This window comes from Dipodomys merriami, unplaced genomic scaffold (genome assembly GCF_024711535.1).
Source record: "Dipodomys merriami isolate MVZ:Mamm:240054 unplaced genomic scaffold, mDipMer1.0.p SCAF_541, whole genome shotgun sequence".
NCBI classification, from domain to species: Eukaryota; Metazoa; Chordata; class Mammalia; order Rodentia; family Heteromyidae; genus Dipodomys; species Dipodomys merriami.
The window spans coordinates 199919-210867 of record NW_027206115.1 but is presented as its reverse complement, the minus strand read 5'-3'; the positions used below and the strand labels follow the sequence as shown (position 1 = coordinate 210867).

The 10949-nt window shown below is 37.4% G+C and overlaps 1 pseudogene; it reads right to left on the bottom strand.

Moving 5' to 3' along the window:
• Window positions 1–462: 462 nt before the first annotated feature.
• LOC138811626 (14-3-3 protein zeta/delta pseudogene) lies at window positions 463–5124 on the bottom strand (annotated as a pseudogene).
• Window positions 5125–10949: the final 5825 nt, after the last annotated feature.

Genomic DNA, 10949 nt, shown 5'->3' with positions numbered 1-10949 from the left:
TCCTGAAACATTGTTAGACTATCTGAGAAATGGACAAGTATTGGAAGCATGAAATAAGTTGGCTTTTTAATTCTTAGATCTACTAATGTAGCAGAAGTTATGAAACTTTTCTTTCTGTTTCTGTTTAAAAGATAAGTTCTGTTGAATGTAAATTATATCTGATTTCTTTACATTTTGGAATAGCTCCCTGTTCAATATAAAAAGGTATTGGCAGGCACTAAACGGATTCTTGGATCATTTTTCATGATTAATGTATACACTGCAATAAAGTAACAGAAATTGCTATATATACAGCAAAATCCTTGCACCAATTAAATTTTTAAAAAAATCTAACAATTTCCCAGAAATGCCCAAATTCCATTTTTGAAATCTTAAGTAGTTTTTGGCTGTTTCCCAAGTTTTCCTTTCCTTTAAGGTTCTTTACTTTTCTTTGATGTTCATTGTTGCTATTGTGGCTTCAACTCATGGTGTTCCCATTAACTTTTCTTTAAAAATTTGTTCAGCTAAATAGTGAAAAAAATCCTGTGGGTGGGAGGAGTGGTTTTAGAGCAGGCACCTCACCACCATTACTGTTCAAACTGATGATGGATTGGGGAGATCGGGGGAATGTGGGTGAGGTGCAAGTGTAAAGTGAAGGATGAGTCTCTGTGAAGCTTGATGGCTTGGGCCAAACCAGTGTGTTTTTGTCTTTCTGTTTGCATGCCCTATTCCAGTGTGAATTCCTCCCTCTTCTATGATCCTAAAAGTTCCTCTCAATCACTCTAAGCTAAGTCATATTGTCTTCCCAGGTGTTACCCATTAGACTTTGGAATAAATCTTTGTTATCCCAGGTCCTGAGTGTGGGAAGAGTCAGGGCTACTTCTAGAAACCAGGCTTGTGTCCTGACCTCTGGCATTTGCCACAGTCAGGAATTCTCAGGCATCATTTGGGACAACACAGTTCCTTTACTGATAATGCAGCATCACCAGAGAATTCCTAACTTCCTAAGCTCCCTAGCAGCTCTTCTCAAAATAAATGTGTAGGCCTAATCTTTCTAGGCCCAGTGATACAACTGTAGTCCAGCAACTTCTAAGCCTGAGCAGGGAGGATCATTCAAGCTCTCAAGTCCTGCAAGAGGAATTAAAAACAGGAAGCTCCATTATTACCCCAATTCCTTTCATTTTTTTTTCAATTCCAGTCCTACAAATGCATTATTTCTTTACCAAAAATAGGTCCATGCCTCTAAATGATTTTTGTAATTGAAAAATTCTCATCGTCCTATGACTTAACACAATTTTATAGGGAAAGGCTAAAAATTGAAAAAAGACCCTACAAGCATATTTTCAATGTGTTAGTTGTTACTTTCTTAATGCAATGGCCTCTCTAATTTCTCTCCTTCCTAACTTACTTGAGACCCTACAAATGGATGGAACTCAGTTTGATTACCTATAAGAACATCAGTCTTGTTATTTATATTACATCTGGGGCCTAGTGACCACAAAAGGTCCTTTGGAAAACTATTAACACTCACTGCATAGATAGTGAAGTAAAAGAGATTATTTTGTTACATAAATAACCTCCCCATGTTTTTCAGAGAGAAGCCCATATACCAAATGTGGAACTAGGAATAACTACTGACAGTGCTGATATGTCAGAGAAGCTATTCCTATCAAGGTGAACTGTGTTTTCAGTTTATGACTGAACTAAATTCCTTTCTTTTTAGTCCCCTTCTTTGTAGAGATCTTCATTTCTTTGGTTTTCAATCCCAAATAATTTAATAATTTTACTGATATCCCTTCTTTGAAAATAGATCTAACCTCTTTTATGTGCCTGATATCGCTCTTGGGTTCTTTTCCATCATGGCTTCTTCTGAGATGAGCTTAGTTAGAAGGGCTAACACTTGTGCAAAAGATCTGATAAGTTTACGGGTTTTATGAAGGAATCTGGGTGGATTCAATTGACTGGGTGAGTTTGTACTGATTTATATATAGCATTGATTTTATATTTTAAGTTAGGTAAATGTAATCTTACTGCTTACACCAAAGCAATATATGTGTGTGTTTATATAAATAAATATAAATGTATGTTTCTATGTCTGACTATCTTCAACATAACTGCAAACTTTTATTTTAAAGCAATATCAAACTCAAGAATAGTAATTGGTTTAGCTGGTATTTCAAATAAAGAAGGAAGATTTTTTTTCTTGCCTCAAACCATCAGTATTTATTGAGCATTTATATTGTACTAGGCACAATAGAACATACAGAAAATATTGCCCCTGCTCTAGAGGATCTTACATTTTATAAGTAAAAACAACTGTACCTTTTCAAATGGCATTTTTGTTCGCTGTTTTTTGTTAAGTACCAAGGAAATATTCTGTAGGATGATATTTAGGTTTAACAGCCTCATCATTATTGGGAGAAGAAACATTTAATGACAAAAATGACAGACAGACCATTTGGGATAGAGTTTATAAGATATACACAATCTCATCAAGTAAGGTAAGATGTGCTGCAGTAGAGGATGTTGGAAATAGTTTATAGTATGCAAGCAAAGGACCAAAGGATCTTAGAGAGTATGTAGAGCCAGAAAGATCATGTTTCCATTTCCAAAGTACACAGCCACCAAGAAAAGTGACAAGGCAGAAGGCTAAAAAAAGAAGGAAATCTTATGCACCTGACAAACAGAATGATAAAAATCGAAGGCAAACTGTACCAAGAAGTTCTGAAAAACCAAAACTGATTAGGAAGCATAGAATTTACAGTTAATGCTATTCAATGTCATATGGCCAATTTTCCACTCCTCAAAGGAGAAAAAAAAAAAACACTTTTGTTTTTGAGGTGCGAGGAGAATGGGGAATATGGGAGGTGTTTGGTAGTTACATAAGTAATTTTTTTGTTATGATAAACTTTGTACTTTAACTCGGTAAAAGCCTATTCCCTGCCAAAAGGGACGAATGAACAATGTTCTAATAATGTACAATTTCCTTAGAGGAGATTCAAACTCAAAAGAATGATTTACATGAAAAATAATAGAGAAAGTAGTTGAAAAGTCCATTCAAAAATGTTTTATTCCACTTAAATGAATTAATACATGTGTTCTTAAAAATTATGCTTGGATTGTTCATGAAAATTTCAAAAGACATTAAACAAAGAAGGCCATCATATTATTTCCCTTTAATCTTGGTTTTTTTTTTTAACAACACATGTGTTTGAGGCACATAGCAAAAAAGAAAAAAATCACAGAAGGAAAAAGAATCTAAAATCAAGTTAAATACATAGGATTTTTTTTATTGTGAAAATAGCGTACAGAGGGGTTCAATTACATGGGCAAGATAAGGAGTACATTTCTTATCAAGCATTGTAGCCTCCTCTTTTGTTTCCCCTTCCCATCCCTTCCCATCCTCCCCCCGCCCCTCAACCCAATCCTGCTCTCCCCCTACCAAAGTTGTAAAGTTCATTTTTCCACCTAACTTCTTCCACATAACATCTCATTGTTGCAATGGATCCACCAATATCCCTATTTAAACTATTTGTTTTTTCCCTTCCCCTCCACAAATTATACCAATCTCAAATAGCAGAGGATATAACATGGGGGAGGGACATACAAAGCAACAAAGAAATAATATTGTAAATGTGTTAGAAACAATCACATGAAGGAAAAAAAAAACATTTGAATACATATCTTAGGGTTCATTTCCCTAACATCAATTTATCTGACCTTTTCTGCTTGACTCAGACATATACTAGTTATTGCAAATAAGGGAAATTATCGGACCTAAGTTTCTTTGGGCTTAATATAAATTTTAATATAATAATTTAATATAATTTTTTCCAAGTCTTTCCATTTCCTAAACATACGGATTTTTGTTTATGGCTTTGCTGAATATACATGATTTGTCAATACCAAGCAGTTCATTTTTTCTACACCTTTACTTTTAAATCAGTTTTAGGTTGTCTAAAACATTGAAATACAAATAAAATGTGTAGCAAAAATAGTTTGAGCAAATACCAGTAACTTCACAAATAATGGAATGTGAACCGTTTCTGCCCTTATCCAGAGTTAATTGGGTCACAACTTTGTCTGAAAGAAAACTTCTGGTGCTGTAGTCAAAGGTGTGCTCACTGAAATAGACTCTTCCACAGAAATACATGATTGTAACTTGGAAAAGCCATGGAATATCTGTTTGAGTGACAGCCCCACCAGTGCTCCAAAACTTTATAATACCCACAATAACTACACCTTGACTGGAACCATTTTCCCTCTTATTCTCCACCAGTACAAACCAATATGTAGGAAGATTTCCTCACTTAGACATGGAATTAGTTTCAACACTGGCAATTGTGAAGTCACCATGAACCAAAGCACATGCCAAACATTTATAACTTGTTTAAAAATTCCACATCGTCATACTGGCCAACTCATGATAAAAACGGATAACTCACTAAATGTTAACAGGCTCTACTCTCCTAATCTGAAACAAGCAAACAGAAAACACATGGGAAATACAGAAATTAAAATAGAAGTAACATAACCCACATAAAGTATAAAGTTCAGCAATGACTTCATCAAAAGCTGTCTTTTCAAGAAAGGAAACTTCCTCTGGGGAGTTCAGAACTTCATAATAGAACACTGAGAAGTTAAGGGCCAGACACAATCTGATAGGATGCATTGGTTGCATTTACTTTTTGCTGATCTCAAAAACTTCTTGGTATGCTTGGAGTGACTGATTCACAATTCCTTTCTTGTCATCACCAGCAGCAACCTCAGACATGATGTGGTAGCAGTCTTTCTTCATTTTCAAATAAAAGACTTTGCTCTCTGCTTGTGGAGCATTAGGGATCAAGAACTTTTCCAAAAGAGACAGTATATCATTGCAGATATCTCTTAGCTTGTTCTCAATTCTTCCTGTGTTCTCACACGATTTGCTTCTTTTTCTCAGCACCTTCTGTCTTTTGCTCAATACTTGAAACTACCCTCCAAGATGACCTATGGGTTCCAATAAGCAGCTGAGAGTTGATTCCTTTCCTCATTAGGTAATTCAACTTCTTGCTCACTTCCAGACTTGATGCAGGCTGCCATGTCACCATATTGCTCAGCTTGCTTGGCCACTTCGGCCCTCAGCACCATCTCATTTCTATCCATGACTGGATGTTCTGTGTCCTGAATAGCTGGTGGAGGAAAGACAGGGAGTCATTGGTCTCTAGGACGTCTTGGTGGCATAAGCAGGGGTGAGGCTGAGATTTTGTACCTGGATCTCACAGCTCACAGGCTCTAGCAACTCTGCAGCCATGGGGCTTCTGCGCATCCAATTTTATTATTTTTCCATGTCACCAATATCCTTAAATCTCCCTGAAAATTTCACAATCAGTTAAAGTACATTTTGCTTGCTTCTCATTTTTGTCATTTTAAAATGATTTCATATGCAGCATTATAATAACTTGTGATTGTGGGATTTATTTGTTGAAACAATACGGCCTATGGCAGTGTGTATGGTGCCAGGTGTTCAATGTGCACATTCTAGGATGGCCTCGCACCATGATGATATGATGAACAAAATCTTGCCTTCTACTCCAAGTGTCACTCAGAGCCGAGAGATTCACAATTTTGAACAGTTGGGACATGCTCAAGTTTCTGTCTAAAGTCTTGAGAAATGGGAAAAAAGAGCTATTGGTATAGAGATACCTTCATACAGAGTTTCTGAATGCTACTTTTACACAGGAGACTGCTCAATGTTACTTCATCTATATTCCTCATCTTTTAAAAAATTCTGCAATTTTTTTAATGTTGTTTAAATGTGCAAGAAAATTCCATTAAATTACTAAGTTTTTATTTAAGTTTTGTGATGAAACCATTTTTTAAAACATTTTCTACGGCTTGGAATATGGTTCATTGGTAGAGTGCTTGTCTCACATACATGAGGCCATGGGTTTGATTCCTCAGCATTACATGAACAGAAAAAGCCAGAAGCAGTGCTGTGGATCAAATGGTAGAGCACTAGCCTTGAGCTGAACAGCTGAAGGATAGCACCCAGGCCCAGAGTTCATGCCCCATGATCTACAAAAATATATATGCATATTTTTTACCACTGAGCCACTTTCCGAGCCCTATATGCATATTTTTTAAAGTTAAAATATCAAGACACATTTAATAAAAAGCAAAGTTGCTGTTCAGGCAAAAAATTGTTATTATCAGCCAAGAGAGAAATAAGCCAGGAAGGTTTGATTACCAGAAGAGACATGGCATGGTACCTGGCTCCTGACATCCTGGAGGGGGGAGGTAAGACTTTTTCCACTTTAGGATTACAGTAGCCAGAGGAGGTAGCAGAGATATTTAAAGGTACCAGAGTCAACAGGTGTCATGGACTCTTTTGGCTACTTCCTGTTGGGGAGGTGAAGGAGTCACTGGCGCTGGGGACATTAGGGTCCAGCAGGGCAATGTAAATGATGTCTCCAGTTGCCTGTAGTAGCAGGATAGTCATGACTTGCTCCCAGGTGGTGTCCTGGGTGGGGATTGTTATCCAGTTAAAGGAGACTTTTGAATAGATCAGGCAAAAATATGACAAGGTACCAAGGTCAGTTAACATGAATGGCATAGGAGAACACACATTAGCCATAGGCCAGAAAAGTAATATTTGAAGCATAAGCCCCTAATAAGGTAAGTAGGGAGAAAGGGGGTGTCTAGTGTCTTTTGGACAACTAGGAAAGGGAGAAGATAATGGACTAGGAGGAGAATACCATTCAGAGGCTACTATAAATACCAATAGCAAGTAACAAAAACAATAGTGGAACTTTCTGTCCCCTTAGAAGATAGACAGGTATGGAAATTTAGGTGGGCAAGCAACTGTTTCTATTGTTTTCCCAGCTCTGATTAATTTTGAAAGGGCAAGCCTAAAGTGACTCCATTTAGGATGTCATCTCCTCTTACTGCTCTCCATGGTTTTCCATTGTCGGACTAATTTTGTCCTAGATCGTACAGGGTGGGGGGAGTGAAAGGGGGTTTCTTAGTCTCTGTTGCTGGGATAGCTTGTCCTAATTGGCATTGAATGGTTTGAACTCAAGGTCTGGGCACTCTCCCTGAGCACTTCTGCAACGCTAGTATTCTACCACCTAAGAGAGTTCCTTGGAGGTGAGATTCCTTGAGCCATGCCTCCAGACTGGCGCATGGCTTATTAGCTGGGAAATTGAGTCTTAGAGAGATTCTTTGTGCTCAGGATGGCTTTGAACTGTGGCAAAAGGAGTCTTTGCCACAAAAGCCCTTTTTATTTCCAATTAAAGCAACAAGGAAATCAACAAGATTGAGGTTACCTAAAACTTATAAACAATTGAGTAACAATTATTTGCCAGAGTTTTGTAGTAAATCCAAGTAGATGTTTTTAAACTGCATCTGATTGGCATTCTAAGTACCATCCCTTGGATCTGGGTAGCCTGTTTAGAGTCACTTATATACAACATTTAACCTTTAACAGATGTACAGACCCTTTTTGGGGCTGTAGCATCATATCTTGTTTAACATTTTGGTTTGTAAAAACATTTTTCTGGCTGGATGAGGAACCTGATCTGTACTGGTTGCAGCAATGTCTGCCTCTGTAGGCAGTTAGATCTCAAAGGGGACCTAATCTCAAGTACACACAACTTTCTTTCCTTAGCAGATGAATTAATGTATCTGGGCCAGCTCAAAACTCACTGCCAATTGGGACTTTGAGCAGATACAGGTGGGTTGGTATTTAAATTATCCCTCATATTTTACAACTTTAGCTTTTACTACACACTATCTTAGATGACTGGGAAGTCCATGCTGAGTTAGCCAAACATGAGCATTAAGCATGCCTACAAACTATCTTCCCATGACCTCCGTACTCTGTTCAAGCTTTGAAGAGACAAGCACAAGTGACTTCAGGATCTGATTCCATCTCTGCCATCCAATGAGAAGTGGCTTACTGCCTCTGCATATTCCATTTTCAGGGTTCCAGGAATGCCTTTGTCTATGTGGAAATAAATGAATCTTTGGCAGTTTCCTTGGTCGGTTGGTGGACTTGAACTCAGGGTTTGAGCATTGTCCCTCAGCTCTCCAGATCAAGGCTAGTACATTGCCACTTTGAACTCCAAACCAACTCTGCTTTTGAACACTCTGCTGGCAGGTTAGAGATGACAATCTCACAGGGACCTTTCTCTGCCAAGCCTGGCTTGACACCAGTTTTCAGATCAATGAATCTTTACTTGTGGGCATATTTACTCCAACTAAAAGCAAAAAGATGGTCATTGCAAGTGGATTTATAAGCATGGTTTTACCTTTACCTTATTAAGGGCCAACATTCCATGTGACAAACTAGTCCTCTGTCCTTTATTGTGGGCCTTTTGGAAACTATTACAAAAAACCTATAATGGCAAACTAGGTTGAACAATAATTTGGTGATCCTAATTTATCTTTTCTGCTTTGAAATAAACTTTAGGATAATTTTCCCTTTTAAACTTTTCTTTGTCTGGGAGGCCTGCCACTACCCACAAGTTACCAAATTTTTCACAAAGTGTAGGCCATTTTTAATCCCTTTTCAAAAGCCAGTTTAATTTGCATTTAAGTGCTTCATTGAAACACTGGGCAACATTCTTTTTGTCTTGGCTGAAAGTTTGAACATACTCTATGTACCTACAAATGCATTAGACAGCCACAAGGATCATTTTTACCTGTAATTTACCCTGCAAAATATCTAGCGGAGTACTGTTTTTGCTTATCTCTGTAATCCCATACATATCTGTAAGTATTCTGCAAGCTCTTGTTCCTCATTTTTTTAAGTCTAGATTTTTAAAATTGCTACAGAATTAAATTTAGCAAAACCATAACTTAATTGTCATCTTTTACACCCATCTTCGTGGAACTGGAAAAAGCAATATTAGTGAGGGTAGAGAAATATTCATCCTCATGAGAAATTCACTTTCAGCCTCCATAACAGTGAGAAAACACAGGCTCTCCACATTATCAACACTAGTGTTTTATTATAACTCACTCAGAACAACATCATAATGGACTAAAAGTGAATCAGTCACAATTGACGCATCAGCAGTAATTAATTAAATATATAAAGAATGTACTAAAGTCATTTTGGGGTTACTCATACAAAGCCAAATGCTTATGAATCATGTTTTAATTTCCCCACCAAAGAAACTAGAAATGGAGCTGTGATTCAAGTGGTACTTGAGCAAAAGTACTTAAGGAGAGGGGCTAGGCTTTGAGTTCAAGCTATAAGACTTCTACCCACACACAAAGAAAATGTATTCCCAAATATGTGTTCTTTCATTTTTTCTGAATGTTTCATGAACTTGGGGATGAAAGATGATGAGACAGATTTTACTCCTGTACACATTTTGTAATAAACCAGGGACAACATCCAGGCCCAGAATTCAAGACCCACGATGGAAAAAGAAAGAATGAAAGAAAGAAAGAAAGAAAGAAAGAAAGAAAGAAAGAAAGAAAGAAAGAAAGAAAGAAAGAAAGAAAGAAAGAAAGAAAGAAAGAAAGAAAGAAACAAGGAAAAGAAAATATAGGGAAGGAAACATACAATAATTCAACACTTTAACCCAGGAAATTAGAAGGGTTCCTGTAGTTTATGGAAGGTTTTAAATACATAATAATTACTCATGATGTAGACTAGGGAATGGTGTACTTGGTAAGCAGCATCAAAAATCTACTGAAGAGTAATCTTTGTTTTAATAAGACCAAGAAAACACAGGATGAGCAATTTCCATCTGTAATGTACTGCTCAGAGTAGAACTCAGAAAGAAATCAGATTTAAATGAGATAAGACTTTGTAAAGCAATTACACCAAAGAAAGCAAGAGCAAATCTGGGTGCTGGTGGTTTACACCATCTATCCTAACTATTCAGGAGGCTGAGATCTGAGGATCAATGATTAGCTTCAAACCATTATCCAAACCATAATCATCAGAGTTCAGGGCCATAGAAGTCCAGCTTTAGAGATTTATTTTTAATCCACATGTAATGTCCAAGAGTTAGGGTTCATTCACAGATATGAGATGTCACCGGTGCTGTCCCAGCCCCCACCTTGTTGTAGCTGAGTAGCAGGACAATCATATTCCCTCACAGGGTGCCTCACCATCCCAGAGAATGAAGATTGCAGACTATCCCCCAGAATGCTCCAGTGTCAAAACAAAATAGTAAAATATTAACCCAGATAGAATAGACACACAGAAGTAAAGGAGATCTCACCAAGGCAGTTTAGATCTGTGAGGAAGGGAGCCTAGACACTCTACCCAGAATCAAGCAGGCATGCCAGGCAGGGTGGCCCTTGAGCTTTTTATCCTAACATAAGGATTTGTGATGTCTCTGAGCCACAGTAGGGGTTGGGCTCACATTATTTGATTGACTCTCAGGGACTGATTTAAGGAATGTGGTAAGCATTCTGTCTGAAAAAGAGTCTGTTCTTTTAACTCCATTGGTAAGGAATCATACCCTTGACACAGTTGACTGGTTATGAACAACTCAGCTGATGGTTACAGTTTGAAGTTAAGCTGTGAATTATTCCAGTAAATGTGTGTTAACAAATGGTAACTTGCTGCAAGTTGGAGACACTTTGGTTTGACAGCATAGATTGCTTGTTGTCAAAATAGCTACAAGAAAATGCAGATTACAAATGCTCTATAACTTAAGAACTGTGCAACTTTATTTCACAAAATTTTCGGAGAGTCTATTTCTGGTAATCAAACACCCATTAACAAAAAAGACCAGAATTAAATGAGATATTATTCTATGCAAACTACTCACAGATTATTTTTTGTATTTTTGTTGTTCGTGTTTGTGAGGCTTGAATTTAGAGCCTGGACATTATCCCTGGGTTCATTTTGCGCAAGGAAGGTGCTCTACAACCAAAGTAGTGGTTTCTGGTGGATTATTGGAGATAAGAGTGTCTTGGAATTTCCTGTCTGTGCTGGCTTTGAACTGAGATCCTCAGAATTC